The sequence below is a fragment of the Mustela lutreola genome, chromosome 5 (assembly GCF_030435805.1).
Source record: "Mustela lutreola isolate mMusLut2 chromosome 5, mMusLut2.pri, whole genome shotgun sequence".
In the NCBI taxonomy this organism is placed as follows: Eukaryota; Metazoa; Chordata; class Mammalia; order Carnivora; family Mustelidae; genus Mustela; species Mustela lutreola.
Genome location: NC_081294.1, coordinates 127,445,958 through 127,460,340, shown reverse-complemented (window position 1 = coordinate 127,460,340; position 14,383 = coordinate 127,445,958).

The following is a 14,383-nucleotide window of genomic DNA, read 5'->3' as shown; positions in this document are numbered from 1 at the left end:
AGTAATGTTTCTTTTTCATAATAATAAATTGTATTAACACCATTTATTGGATAATCTGCCTCTCTTCCTTTATTTCATATCAAATGCATCAGATTTCCATGAGTTCCACAGGTTGTTCCTGAGTTCCTACTCTGTTTTATCAACTAACCTCCATAGTCATACTTTCCTTACTGAACCATTATTGGACCATTATTCTTCTACAGAAATTTGTAAATCAGTTTGTAAATTTACCCAGAAAAATTTATTTTGGGGGGCACCTGGGTGGCTCAGTGGGTTAAGCCGCTGCCTTCGGCTCGGGTCATGATCTCAGGGTCCTGGGGTCGAGTCCCGCATCGGGCTCTCTGCTCAGCAGGGAGCCTGCTTCCCCTCTCTCTCTCTGCCTGCCTCTCCGTCTACTTGTGATTTCTCTCTGTCAAATAAATAAATAAAATATTTATAAAAAAAATTTATTTTTGGACTATAATTGGTACTGCATTTAATATGTAGATTGACTTGAAGGAGAAATGTCATCTTTATAAAATGTATATTCTCAGTAATAATTGTAACACATTTCTCCAGTTTTCAAGTTTTCCTTTATCCCTTTGTATAATTTTCTCCTATTTTTTTCAATATTCATGCTATATTTGGCAACTTCATTGAATCCTCTTAATGTTTCTAACTTCTTATCTATTTTTCTTGATTTTACACTTGTTATCTTCATGTCTTTCTTTCATTTCCTTCAACTATTGTTTGTTTTTGTTTTTGTTTTAATTTTGTTTTAATTTTTTAAATTTATTTTCAGCGTAACAGTATTCGTTTTTGATGACTTAGTCTATTGTCCTGGCTCTCTAGTACAATATCAAATAGTGGATATAATGTAGGAATCACCATCTTGTTTTTGGTTTCAATAAAAACTATTAAGTTATAACTTTATTACTCATTCCTCACATTTCCATAGACTTCCAAGTTTACAATACCATGTGGCTATTGCCACTACTCATCAAACTGTTAAGTTTAGGATAAGGAACTAAGCATTCTCTAATCACCCCCTTTTGGGGTACATTTCCTCCAAACCACTTACCCTTTGGAATCCTAGGTTCCTTGGCCATCTATGCAGTGCTCACATTGAGACAGGCAGAGGAACGTTTCCACTTCGGAAACAAGCTCAAAAGAGGAGAAAAGAATTAGAAAGCCAATGTGGCTGCATACACAAACCACGTTCTCTAAGAATCCTTATCAATAATAAAGCTGCTATATTTTATTTTTACCTTTATCCTTCTTATACCAACTTGTCATTTATTTTCAAAAGTAGGAGAAATAAAAGCATTGTTTTTATGTCCCAAAAGTAATATCATACTATTTATTCACCATTAGTTATACTTTTAAATGATTTTAATGCAAAATACTATCAGATTAAGAATGTTCCTTTCTATTCCTAATCTGTAAGATTTTTATCACAAACAAATATTGAATTTTATCAAATTGTTTCCTACATCAGTTGAAGTGTTCACTTGTTTGCTCTTACTCTGTATAGAAAAATACCTTGATCTGTTGAATTATTCTTGCATCCCTGGTATTTATACCTACATAAAAGGAGATAGTCAATAACAGGAAGAGTTTGTTCAAGATAAGATTTATTGTTTTTTTGAGTTTTGGAATAAAATTATTTGCAAAACTCTTCAGGCCTGGTACCCCTTTCCGATGGATGGTTCCTATACTAATATAGTATACAGTACATCTAGAAACCTTACATTTCATGTCAAATTTTGGCTTTGTTGCTTCTTTTTAAAATGCTACCTTATATCTATGTTCTATTTAAAACACATTTTAGGGGTGCCTGGGTGGCTCAGTGAATTAAAGCTTCTGCCTTTGGCTCAGGTCATGATCTCAGGGTCCTGGGATCGAGCCCTGCATAAGGCTCTCTGCTCAGTGAGGAGCCTGCTTCCCCCTCTCTCTGCCTACCTCTCTGCCTACTTGTGATCTCTGTCAAATAAATAAATAAAATCTTTTTAAAAAATTAAAAAAAAAACACACATTAAACTTTTTTTCTTCATCTGTCTTGGCACAGTTGCAGCTATTTTGCTAGTTTTTCAAGGCATATATTCTATTAGCTCATTCTATTAGCTCATCTTCAGTTGATTGTTGTCTATTATATTAAATCTTGAATATAATGATTCTTTGCCAGAAGACTCCAAAAGGAAGTTCTGTAGAATAAAATCTAAATATAAAATTTATGGTAGAATAATAAAATGACATGAATACCAAAAAGGTTCATGTTAGAAGGGAGTAAGAGTAAGTCAAGTGAAGATTTAAACAATAGCCTTTTCCTCAATTAAGATAAATAGTAAGTAGGTGGGGCGCCCGTGTGGCTCAGTCTTTAAGTGTCTGCCTACAGCTCAGGTCAAGATCCCGGGGTCCTGGGATCAAGTCCCATATCAAGTCCCATATCTCTGCTCAGGGGGAAGCCTGCTGCTCCCTCTCCCACTCCCCCTACTTGTGTTCTCTCTCTCACCATGTCTCTCTCTGTCAAATAAATAAAAATAAAATCTTTTTAAAAAAAGATAAATAAGTAGTTGACTAATAAGAGATAAGTAATAGACTAGCAAAAGTAGAGGGTTAAAATTGACATTTCACTTTCATAGTGAGTCAATAAAAATCAACTATTTAGAAAAACAGACATACAGAACTTGACCTGAAGCCAATCATTTCCTGGATCTTCATCAAAGAAATATGCAGTCTACCAATATGATTGAAGCAATGTTTTCAATTCATGTGGTTGGCGGAATAATGTCTTCCCCAATGATTTCCACATCCTATTCCCTAAAACCTATGAATATGTTATCTTATAATATAACCAGGACTTTCAAGATGTGATCTCGAGTTAGGGGTTATTCCGTATTATCCTGGTGGACCCAGGGTAATCAAAGAGGTTCATCAGGACAGGATGCTTAGAGAAGGAGATGTAACAATGGAAGTTCAGAGACAAAGAGAGGTTTTAAGACACTACTCTGCTAGCTTTGAAAATGGAAGAGGGGACTAAGAAGCAGGCTACCTCTAACAGCTGAAAAGGCAAAGGCACAGATTCTCCTGTAGAGCCTCCAAAAGGAATGTAACCCTGTTAATACCTTGATTTTAGGACTGCTGACCTCAGAATTGTAACATAATAAATTTATATTAAGCCACCAAGTTTGTGGTAATCTGTTAGAGCAGCAATAGGGCACAAACAACACCTACGATACAGATATATAAAGATTATCAAATTTCTTCACAGTCTTAAAATCAAAGGAATTCTGACCATGGATCTCTCAGCTAAATAGGCATGACATTCAACATCATCATTCTTGCCCCCCAGCATCTCACTTCACAGGACAGTTCATTGTATCCTATGAGAACACTGACAGACCAAGTGCTGATGAGGATGTGAAACAATGGGAACTCTTCTATGCCACTGATAGGAATATAAAATGGTATGTCACTTTCAAGGACAATTTGGAAGTCTCTTACAAAACTAATCATTTGTTTAGTATTTCCCCAAAGAAGCTACAAACTTACATCTACACAAAAACATGCTCATGAATATTTATAGCAGTTTTATTCACAATTGCATAAACTTGGAAGTATCCAAAATGTCCTTCATCAGGTGAATGGATAAATAAACTCAGGTACTGGCCGCTGGGTGGCTCAGTGTTAAGCCTCTGCCTTCAGCTGGGGTCATGATCCCAGGGTCCTGGGATCGAGTCCCGTATCGGGCTCTCTGCTCAGTGGGGAGACTGCTTTTCCCTCTCACTCTCTGCCTGCCTGTCTGCCTACTTGTGATCTCTGACTGTCAAATAAATAAATAAATTCTTAAAAATAAATAAATAAATAAATAAATAAACGGAGGTACCTATAGACAATGGAAAATTACTCATTGCTTAAAGGAAATGGGCTGTTAACCCATGAAAAAACATGGAAGAAACTTAAATACATATTATTCAGTGAAAGAAGCCAATCTGAAAAAGCTATAAACTAGATGATTCCAACTATATAATATTCTGAAAAAGGAGATGGTAAAAAATCAGTGATTGCCAGGGCTTTGGAGGGTGGGGATGAATAGATAGAGCACAGAGGATTTTAGCATAGGGAAAATACTCTGTAAATAGACATACAGATATTTTCAATATGGTAATTTCTCTGATAAATAAAACTGTATTAGAGAATTTCCTGTACAACATGGCAGATTTTACACATGTATTTATGTTGGTTTTTTTTTAAGATTTTTATTTATTTATTTGACAGAGAGAGATCACAAGCAGGAAGAGAGGCAGGCAGAGAGAGAGGAAGGGAAGCAGGCTCCCTTCTGAGCAGAAAGCCTGATGCGGGGCTTGATCCCAGGACCCTGGGATCATGACCCGAGCCAAAGGCAGAGGCTTAACCCACTAAGCCACCCAGGTGCCCACCACATGTATTTATGTTTACTCCCTTCTGAGCCCCTACCAAAATAATGATGACAAGAAAATAGAGAGTTTTAAACCACAAGGAAGATAAAATGAGGAAACAATAGGGAATATATATCAACAAATGTTGGGATGTGGAAAGGAAGTGAATGAGTTGTAACATACTTAATTGAGTGCAGAAAACTAAAATGTCAGCATATGCAGTGAGGCACACCAGTGAAAGAAAGTCTGTTTATGCTGCAGAATTCTGGAGAGACTTAGGAAGCTTCTGCAAGTGTAGACTTTGGTGAGTAGTAGGCTAAAAGTCAGAAGTGTATACACTACAATGCTTCCCCTCAGATAACCCCTATCCTCAAGTCCAGACTCCCACCCTAAACAAGTATGCAACTATTCCCTTTATAAAGAGATGGAGAGCTTCAGTATTTAAAGAAATTGACCAGAGAGGCTAAAAACTTGGTGAAGGCAGAGGTGAGGAGAATAAAGTTAAATTCTATTACTAAAATAGAGAATATAGTTAATTTCTATATACTGCACAATGAGTTTCCAGGCTTCTGTCCCACCTAAACCATCACCATGCTAGCAGACAGACACTCTAGCAATAGAATGAATTAATCTTGGAGAACATGATTAGAAAAGAGGCCAATGAGACATTCAGGGACCTCACAACAAATCTGGATCTGTGTTAGATCTACCTTTTATAAATAACACATAAAGTTACCCATCAGTTTTTCAGTCACTATGCCTACATCTGAATGATTGCCAAAAACCAAAAGAGATCTCAAAAAAGCCTCCAACGTGAAAAAAAGACAGCAGGTAAAAGGAACTTGGCAAAAACAGAGATAATGTAATGAGATTTAAAAAAAATTTGAGAGATTAAAGAAGCTATTTCATCCTCAAAATAAGAAAATTGGGTATAAAAAACAAGGAGCATATGGAAGTGTTAGATGAAATACAAGTTTGTTTGTTTTTAAAGAATTTATTTCTTTATTTGTGTGGGAGAGAGCACAAGCAGGGGGAGCAGCAGGCAGAGGAAGAAGCAGGGTCCCTGTGGAACAGGGAGCCCCATGCAGGACTCAATTCCAGGACTGCGGGATCATGACCTGAGCGGAAGGCAGATGCTTAACGAACTGAGTCACTCAGGCATGCTAAAATACAAGTTTTGATAGAAACTTTGAAAGATTTAATCGAGTCTACTTTGCAAAAAGAGGGGGAAGAAAGAAAGGAAGAAAGGAAGGAAGGAAAGAGTTGGAAAATGAAAAGAAATAATAATTAAATTAGAAGGTTGGAGCAAGAAGTCAAACATTTACCTAGCAAGAGATCTATGTTAAAAAAAAAAAAAAAAAAAGGAGGAGGAAGGGAATTATATAATGAATAATATTTCCCACAACTAAAGGTTAGTTGCCACATTGAAAGGGACTACAAATACCAACCACAATACATTGAAAAAGTACCATCCTATGGCACATTATCATAAAATTCTAAAACATTTGCTTTAAAGTGTTTCCACAGAAAAAATTAAAAGACTATATACAAAGGATGGAGCTACAACACAACACAGCAATTTTCACCATCAACAGAGGGAAATGCCTTAAAATTCTGAGGAAAACATTCCAAACTATGATTTTATGACCAACTAAACTATCAAACAAGTGGGAGAGTAGAATGAAAATATTCTTAACCATGCAAGCTTTACATCCTTTGCATGCTTTCTGGGACCTACTAGAGAAGAGCCCCACTAAAATGATGTAGAGAACCTAGAGCAATGAAAACCTAAAATCCAGGAAAAGGCAGAGAGAGATGAAAAGAATATCACAATAATGGTAAAGAAAAGACCCAGGGCAACAGTCATGCAACAGGCCTGGGGAACAACTAGCATAGTTTCAAACAAGTAGATAAAGTGTCCAAGAAAGGTCAAGATCACTACATGGTACAACTTGGTTGGAACAGAGAGAGAAGCTGTCATTCACATCATAATCTATATAAATGAACACCCTGAAGTCATGCAGCACAAGTTGCCTAATGCCTGCAGTGGGCTTGGGAGGGCTACTGTCCTGAGGAGGGCTACTGGTCCTGAGACAAGTCAGATGTCTCCTGGTTAAGGAAAAAAAAAATTGACAGTTTATCTGATATATTTTACTGTGTGAATAAAGGTACTAAGAGGTGTTTCACAGTTCCACTGAAGAGTTTGAAAGAAATTAGAGAGAAAATATAAAAAAGGCAATTTTCAACATAACATATGATACCAGGAAGGTAGCAGATTATGCCACCTGACATACAGTTAATAGTATTTATATAATCATTAACACAAAAACTGAATATTTATTTAATCAAATATAATAATATACCAGTGTTGGGGCAATATTTTTTTAATTTTTTTAAAGATTTTATTTATTTATTTGACAGAGAGAGAGAGAGATGACAAGTAGGCAGAGAGGCAGGCAGAGAGAGAAGGGGAAGCAGGCTCCCTGCTGAGCAGAGAGCCCAATGTGGGCCTCGATCCCAGGACCCTGAGATCATGACCTGAGCCAAAGGCAGAGGCTTAGCCCACTGAGCCACCCAGGTATCCTGTGTTGGGGCAATATTAAAAGAAAAAGAACATACACATACATAAACCACTTACTATAGAAATATGGGGTGGCTATCAGGAATAAAATAGCTGAAAGTGTTGAATGTAGTTCCTCCAGGAATAGAGCCTGGCATGTGGTGCCAAAGAAAACTCATCCTAAGCCTTATTTTACAAATCCATCTTACTTTTTTTAGTAAGTAGATATTACTATTACTCCAATTTTTAAAATACACTTGGAAAACATGAGTGTCACATATCAAATGCCAACTGTTTCTGTTTTGATTGCAGATTGTACGAGTATGGGTGCCTGGGTGGCTCAGTGGGTTAAGCCGCTGCCTTCGGCTCAGGTCATGATCTCAGGTCCTGGGATCGAGTCCCACATCGGGCTCTCTGCTTGGCAGGGAGCCTGCTTCCTCCTCTCTCTCTGCCTGCCTCTCTGCCTACTTGTGATCTCTCTCTGTCAAATAAATAAAATAAAAAATCTTTAAAAAAAAAAAAAAAAGATTGTATGAGTATTATTTTAATCTGTGGATATTGCTTTCATGACGTGATCTGTGACATGGTACAAATTAGATCTAGTAGAGATTCATGATGAGGAAGCTATTTTTCTCAAATCCTAAATGCATCTTTTATTTTGTCTTTGTCAATTTCTTTTAGAAAAAAATTAAAAATAAATAGGGCTGATTACAGTCTATTAAGAACAGATGGATAATGTTCGCATTAGGAAGTGGATCAAATGGACATAATTTTTCCTCCCTTTTTATGTCCATCATCTGCAATGGATACTAGAACAGGCAAATATGCATATTCATAATATATAGATTGAAAAAAACATACATTCCAAGACTACAGATTCAAAATCAAAAAGAAGGAATTTATTTTCCTTCCAGGGACAATAGACAAATGACAAAGCAATCTTCAGAGCTCTTAATGAGATCCCAAGGTAATCGTGATGGTCTCAAAAGTAAAACAGTTGAATAACTGAATTTAAACTAAATGCTTTTCCTAGACCCTTCTAGTTGTTTTTAACTAGAAGGCATGTGTGGCATACAGAATACTGGACAACAGAAGAATAATGTATTTTCGCATTCTTGGGAACATCACGATTTATTGTCAGGAGTACAGCACTGATTAATGATATCACAATGAATACCAAAAGGGAAAAAGAAGAGATTATTATAAAGTGTTGCTTATTATAAAGTGTAGTCACATTTGTTTTAGTTTCTTGCTGAGGGTCCAAAGAACCAAAGTCATTACTTTATGAATGAAATATTACATGTCAAATATTAATAACAGGGCATCTGAAGCTTCTCAGTTCCTCTGGATTATCGTCTATGCATACAATTTTGGAAGGGAAGTGAGTGACTTGTTTAGGGTTTTGGAATACTTGAGAGTGATAGCACTGCCTAGGGCAAGACACTGGCCCCTTCAGGCCACAAGGTAATTGTGTAACTGGCAAAGTCCCTCAGCTCGAACCTGAATTCCTATCGATCCCAGAATTATTTTGCTCCCTGCTGCCAATGAGCCAAAGGGTAATTTTGTTATGAATAGATATTAATTTCTGTTTTCCATGTGACTCATTTTTGTGCATTAAATCATATACCTAAATTTTATCAATTAATTTTATCTACCAGGGTGCTTCACTCTCTATTTCAAGGACATAAACTTGAATCAGTCACAGCTAACTGCAGATTACAGACACTGCAAACTGCTAAAGTTAAGGAGAGTTGTTGCCCGCCTTCATCCAACAGCTGGTACTAATGTCAGTTTTCATTTTAAGTGTCTGATAAATGTAGCTTTGTTTGACAGGAACCTGAAATGAAATGCAATTTTGTGTGGTTAAAAGATGTAGCTGTGCTTCTAGCCCACATACCCTCAATTGGGTTTTTTAATTAAGTTTTGAAAGTGTTCATTTGTTTCTATTCTGTGTCCTGTTTGACTTTATAGATGGTTGATCTACATTTTTTTTTCTTATTATTTGTAGGTCTCTGTCACATGCACATGTGCACACACACAGACACACACCCCTACACACATGATTTGCGATGCTAGCATTAGCCAGATGTCCAGGAAACCTATTTCAAAATGTTTATTTTCTAATCCCACTAAAGATAAAATTTCAGAGCCCTGTATAAACATATTTAGTGAAACTTTGTTTTCATAAATACCGTGGAAATTCATATGGTTAAATCACCACTTTTTGTTTTGAAATCTTAAACCAAATTGCTCCCAACAAAGTAGCTTTAGAGCATTAAAATTATCAGCCATATATAATCACCAAAAAATACGACTTCAGAGTTTTTAACCACTCATGGTAGAATATAAGTGTATAGCATATTTTTAGGAAATAATCAGCAAAGAAATGAAATGATCATCCATTGGCCAGAAAGAGCAGAATTCTATATGGGGCATCATGAAATTGAGTATTGGTTGTTACAAATACTGGGCTCTAGGTAACTTCCATGATCTTAGTCCTATTAAATAAATGTCTTGCCAACAAAAAAAGCTACTATTCTTTGATCATAAGATCTTTGAGTTTATGGCAGCACTTGGGACCTAAATTGGCATTCGCCCCTAAGTACTTAAGATCCTGCTGCCCCCACATTATCCTAGACTACTGCACATCCTAAATTGAATCTGCTGATATCCAATTTAATACTCAGGAGTAACAGGTACACATGCATTGGACTATCTTCACTCCAAACCATCTGAATATATTTGACAATAAGATGTGACCCAGTGTTTGAATCTCCCTCAACCTGCTTCTTCTTGCTACTACCTTTATATACCGGAAGTACACTGTCTTTTCTGTTTCAGGAAGATTATGGATGCAGAGTGGGAAACACACACACACACCCCAAGTTTTATCACTCTGCTAATCTCGGATAATAGAGAGTAGAATGTGGGGATATGTAAACAAAACCAGCCATCTGCCAGGACAAACTTCCAGTTCTACAGAGCCCATTCCCTTGGCTGTATTTATTAAGAGGTAGGTAGAATGGTAAATGGGCACTTTACCCACTCCTTCTTATTTGTCACTAATTAGATGATAAAAGAGAGGCTCCATAAGAGAGTCATGGTTACCAAGTAGAATAGATGACAGTCCATATGGTATAATGTGAAGGGTACCGTAAATTTGTGAGAGAACTAGTACCTGCTGAAAGATAACTCACAGAATATTAGCGCAAGAGGGAGCCTTAAATTTAACATGGTCAAACCCACCATCTGATAGTTTAATTCCTTCTAGAATTCCCTGCCAGTAGTTGTTTACCATCTTCTTTAAAATCTCCCATAAATTTGTGGGGGCTGAAATTGAAATACAGTAGGTTTAGGAATAATGAGAGATACAGAAGTTGAAACAGATTAAAGAATGAGGTAAGAGGCAAAAAGAGAAGAGGTAACTTAAGGTGGAAAGACAAGGGAATTCACAAGTTTCTGAAGGAGACCTTATTCTCTGAAGATTCTAGTTGTTAATTCAATTTGAAACAAATTTGATCTCTTTGTTACTTCATTCTACACACATTTACTGAATACCTAGTATTAGCTAGGATTTGGGGATACAGAAACAATCATTACATGGTTTCTCTCCCCTTTAAGGAGCTTAGACTCCAGCTGAAACAAATGCTGCATTAAAAAAAAAATCATCTTGCAACATGAATGGTAAGTGCTAAAACAAAGATTCCTGGAATATTAAGGGAGTTCCCTATTGAGATGATTTTACAGAGGAGATGAATATTTGAGCAGGAATATTTGAATAGGACTTTGCTAGTGGATAAAGCGGATGGATCAGATGGGTGGGAAGCTGATGCAAACCCAAATGATACGATCAAATGTATAAAGTCTATGACATGTTGCCAAGTAGTCCAAACTCAGATGTGGCTCTTGCTTTGGATGTATCAGAAAAAGGTGGAGGAAGATGCTGAGAAAGTAGGGAAAGAATACAGTGCACCTAGGAAATTCAACTTGACCAAGCCAAAAAAAAAAAAAAATCTGCTTTCTACTCAGAATTGGGGATTCTGAGTTAAAATAAGCAGCAAAGGACAGTTATTTGAACCAAAGCATTTACAGTAGAAAAGGTCTTATGCTATCTAGTACAGTGATTGGTCAGATAACTGAAAAAGCAGGAAATCAAATAGAAGGTATGTAAATCAAAGAAAAACTATGTAACATCTTAAATATTTCATCTTACATGGAAGATAAACCACACTCATTATATAATATTTTGATGTAGGACAAGGCTTTTTTCTTCACAAATATATGAATCTGCTGATTGTAATTCCCCTTTTCCTTCTTTCATTAATCATACATATAATTCATTATATGCAATTTCTACAGAGCATCTTTTAAACAAGAATTTTAAAATTCTATCAAAAACCAAATTTCTATGTTTTTTTTTTTTAAAGATTTTATTTATTTATTTGAGAGAGAGACAGTGAGAGAGAACATGGGTGAGGAGAAGGTCAGAGGGAGAAGCAGACTCCCCATGGAGCTGGGAGCCCGATGTGGGACTCGATCCCGGGACTCCAGGATCATGACCTGAGCCGAAGGCAGTCGTCCAACCAACTGAGCCACTCAGGCGCCCCCAAATTTCTATGTTTTAATAACTTATCCTCCAGTTGTTTATATTGGGCTTGCTCACACCTAATTTGACAGCAAAAACAGTATTTTTAGTACTTCACCTTTATCAAGCCTTTCCAGAGCATTCTAATTAGTTATCATGGAAACAACTATCTTTTCACACTCACACTACATTAACTCATAGATTATCAAGTAAATTACATAATTATAATAATAATCGACACATAAGTTTGGGAAGACACTGTTGTAAGCATATAAGCCAACCAGTAGTGTAACTGTAAAAACATACCAAACCATAGAGCAGGCTAGTAGCCCATTAGACCTTCGTGTTCAGCAAGACTTGGGCAGAGGGTAGCATGTTCTGTGAACAGAATGGAAGGTATTAGCTATTCTTCTGAGTTAGCTAAGTGTACAGGGAAGAAGGGACAATCAGCCTTGAACCCCATTTTCTTATCTGTTCTGTGTATGTATTTAGACATTTCAAAAACAGGACCAAGCTTTTAAGCATGTATTCACATTATGTCCCTATCAGGAGAAGTAGTAATTTCAAAGATTTTATGCTTTAGGGATTTTTCAGACATCATAGAAATGCCTTATTAGATCCCTAACATATAAGAAATGATATTTGGGTTCAGGTCAGAGGACACATTGTCCAAAAGAGTTCCATATCAAGGGAAATAGACTCTCAGTTAAAAATAAAAAAGCATTTACGTAGGATGCAAGGCAGGCAGTCAGACCTCTAGGGAAGCACAGACCCCAAACCCATCGCTATTGCAGTATAGGAAGGCTTCATCTCTCTTTTGCACCAATTTGTCTTTGAAGTCAAATTCACATCCCAGAGGACCATACGCTGATAAAGGCAAGCATAACTATTGGAAACTGAAACTTTATAAAGGCCCCAAAGTTCACTTATCTTCCAAATCCAACCCCAACAAGAAAGACAAAAGCTTCACAAACTTAGAAGGGATATCAGTAGATTTTTGTGGTAGATGTGACCTCATGATCCTCATATATATTTTCATTAGTGGAGGGTAAAGAAGCCAAACCATGAAGTTTTGTGACTTTCACATTGGCAAACATCAACCTCAAAATAGGATGAAAAAGGAAGAACCTACATTTCATATTCTTTGCGACCCATGACGTTACTTTTCAAACTTCTTTCTGAGTTAGTATGGGAAGTATCTCAATATATTGCTATGAAATAGACTAGGATTTTTAAATCATTCCATGGGAAGGCATAGTTCATTTAAGACTAATCTTGACAATTTCCTTAAGAGTAGTATGAGAAAGCAAATTATATACACATATATAACATATAATACATGCTGCACATTAAACAGGTATTCTTTACTCAACCTCATGTAACCTAAAGAATGCAAGACAATGTAAGAAGCTATTTTACTGTATATAAAATAACCATATCAAAAACATCATTTTAAATCATTTTAAGTCATCAGATAAATTGATAATTATTATTCACAGAGAAGTATAGCTGAATTATAGGAAAGAAAATTCAACTTTTCTTGCTATTCACAGTACTCATGTTAATGATGATTTTAACTATACAATATTTTGGAGAAACCCCAAAGCGACAGCATACACACATTTTAAAATGAGGTATGCAAGCCACTGGAAGCATTTATAACAAATGTCTAGTATCTAGCACACACATAAATTGAGTGTTCCCATTTCTCTATGAATGTGATGCCATGATGTAATATTAAATGGTTAACATAGCGTAACACCTGAAACCAATAATAATCAATTAAAGAAGGAAAAATTGGGGCACTGTGTATTTGAGTAAACATTCATTTGAAGGACTCTGCATTTGTGTTTTCATCAGTAATAGAGTAAATATGTATCTAACATATTTTCTTTTCAATATAAATTATTATTTTTTGGAAACCTTTAAATAGAAATGGGTATGATTTTGATACAGTAAGTTAGTAAATCCTAAAGTGATTATAAACTCACTAACATGGATTTGTCCATATTCTAGAATTGGATTAAGTGGCAGTACATCACAGAAAATAATCAAATTTCACATGCTGAACCAAAAGTATCACTTAAAATCTTGCCATGATTTTAAGAATACTAATAAAATATCTACTTACCTCCCAAGAGAAAAAAATATTTTAACTTTTAAAAAGGAACTATATTTAAACTAGTGAAGGCTTTCATATATGAGCTAAAGTTAGGCTTAATGCCCTACTGCACAGGCTAATGTTGAGGTCCTTTTTAGCAGAGCCTGTTTTTTCATTCAGGTCATACCTAAACCTAGCTCAGCTGTGACACACTTTAGATATTCAACTGCACACACCAATATTCTGTGGATGTCTCATCTGGAAGTTAATAAATATTAGCTTTCCTATCAAAAGAAGGAAATATTTCAAAGAAAGCAAGAGTAAGTTAATGTTTCTGCTCATCATACATGTTTGGAAATCATTAGCTTCTAAGAGTATTTTTTTCCCAGTCATAGAAATTTTAGCTGGCAAAAAGGAAGGAGTCCTGTGGGAATTATTTTAGTATAGTGAACAAGTTAGTTTAGAGGTAGCATGGAATCCCTGTTGAGATGGGGCAGTAGGCAAATTGGGTGAGATACGGTAAGTAGGGTAAGTAGGAGAGATGAGGATTGTTGTCTTTATCTGCCTGGCTATGATGTTAAGAACTTATCTTGGTTTTAAAGCATCATAGAGTCATAATAAGCCAGTATTGTAAAAGATGACACACATAGTAGCATACTAGGTCTCCAAGCAGATGTAAGGTGAAAATAAAGTAGACATGGGAATGGGGAGTTGCAGGCAGAGTCTCTTGATAAGAAAAA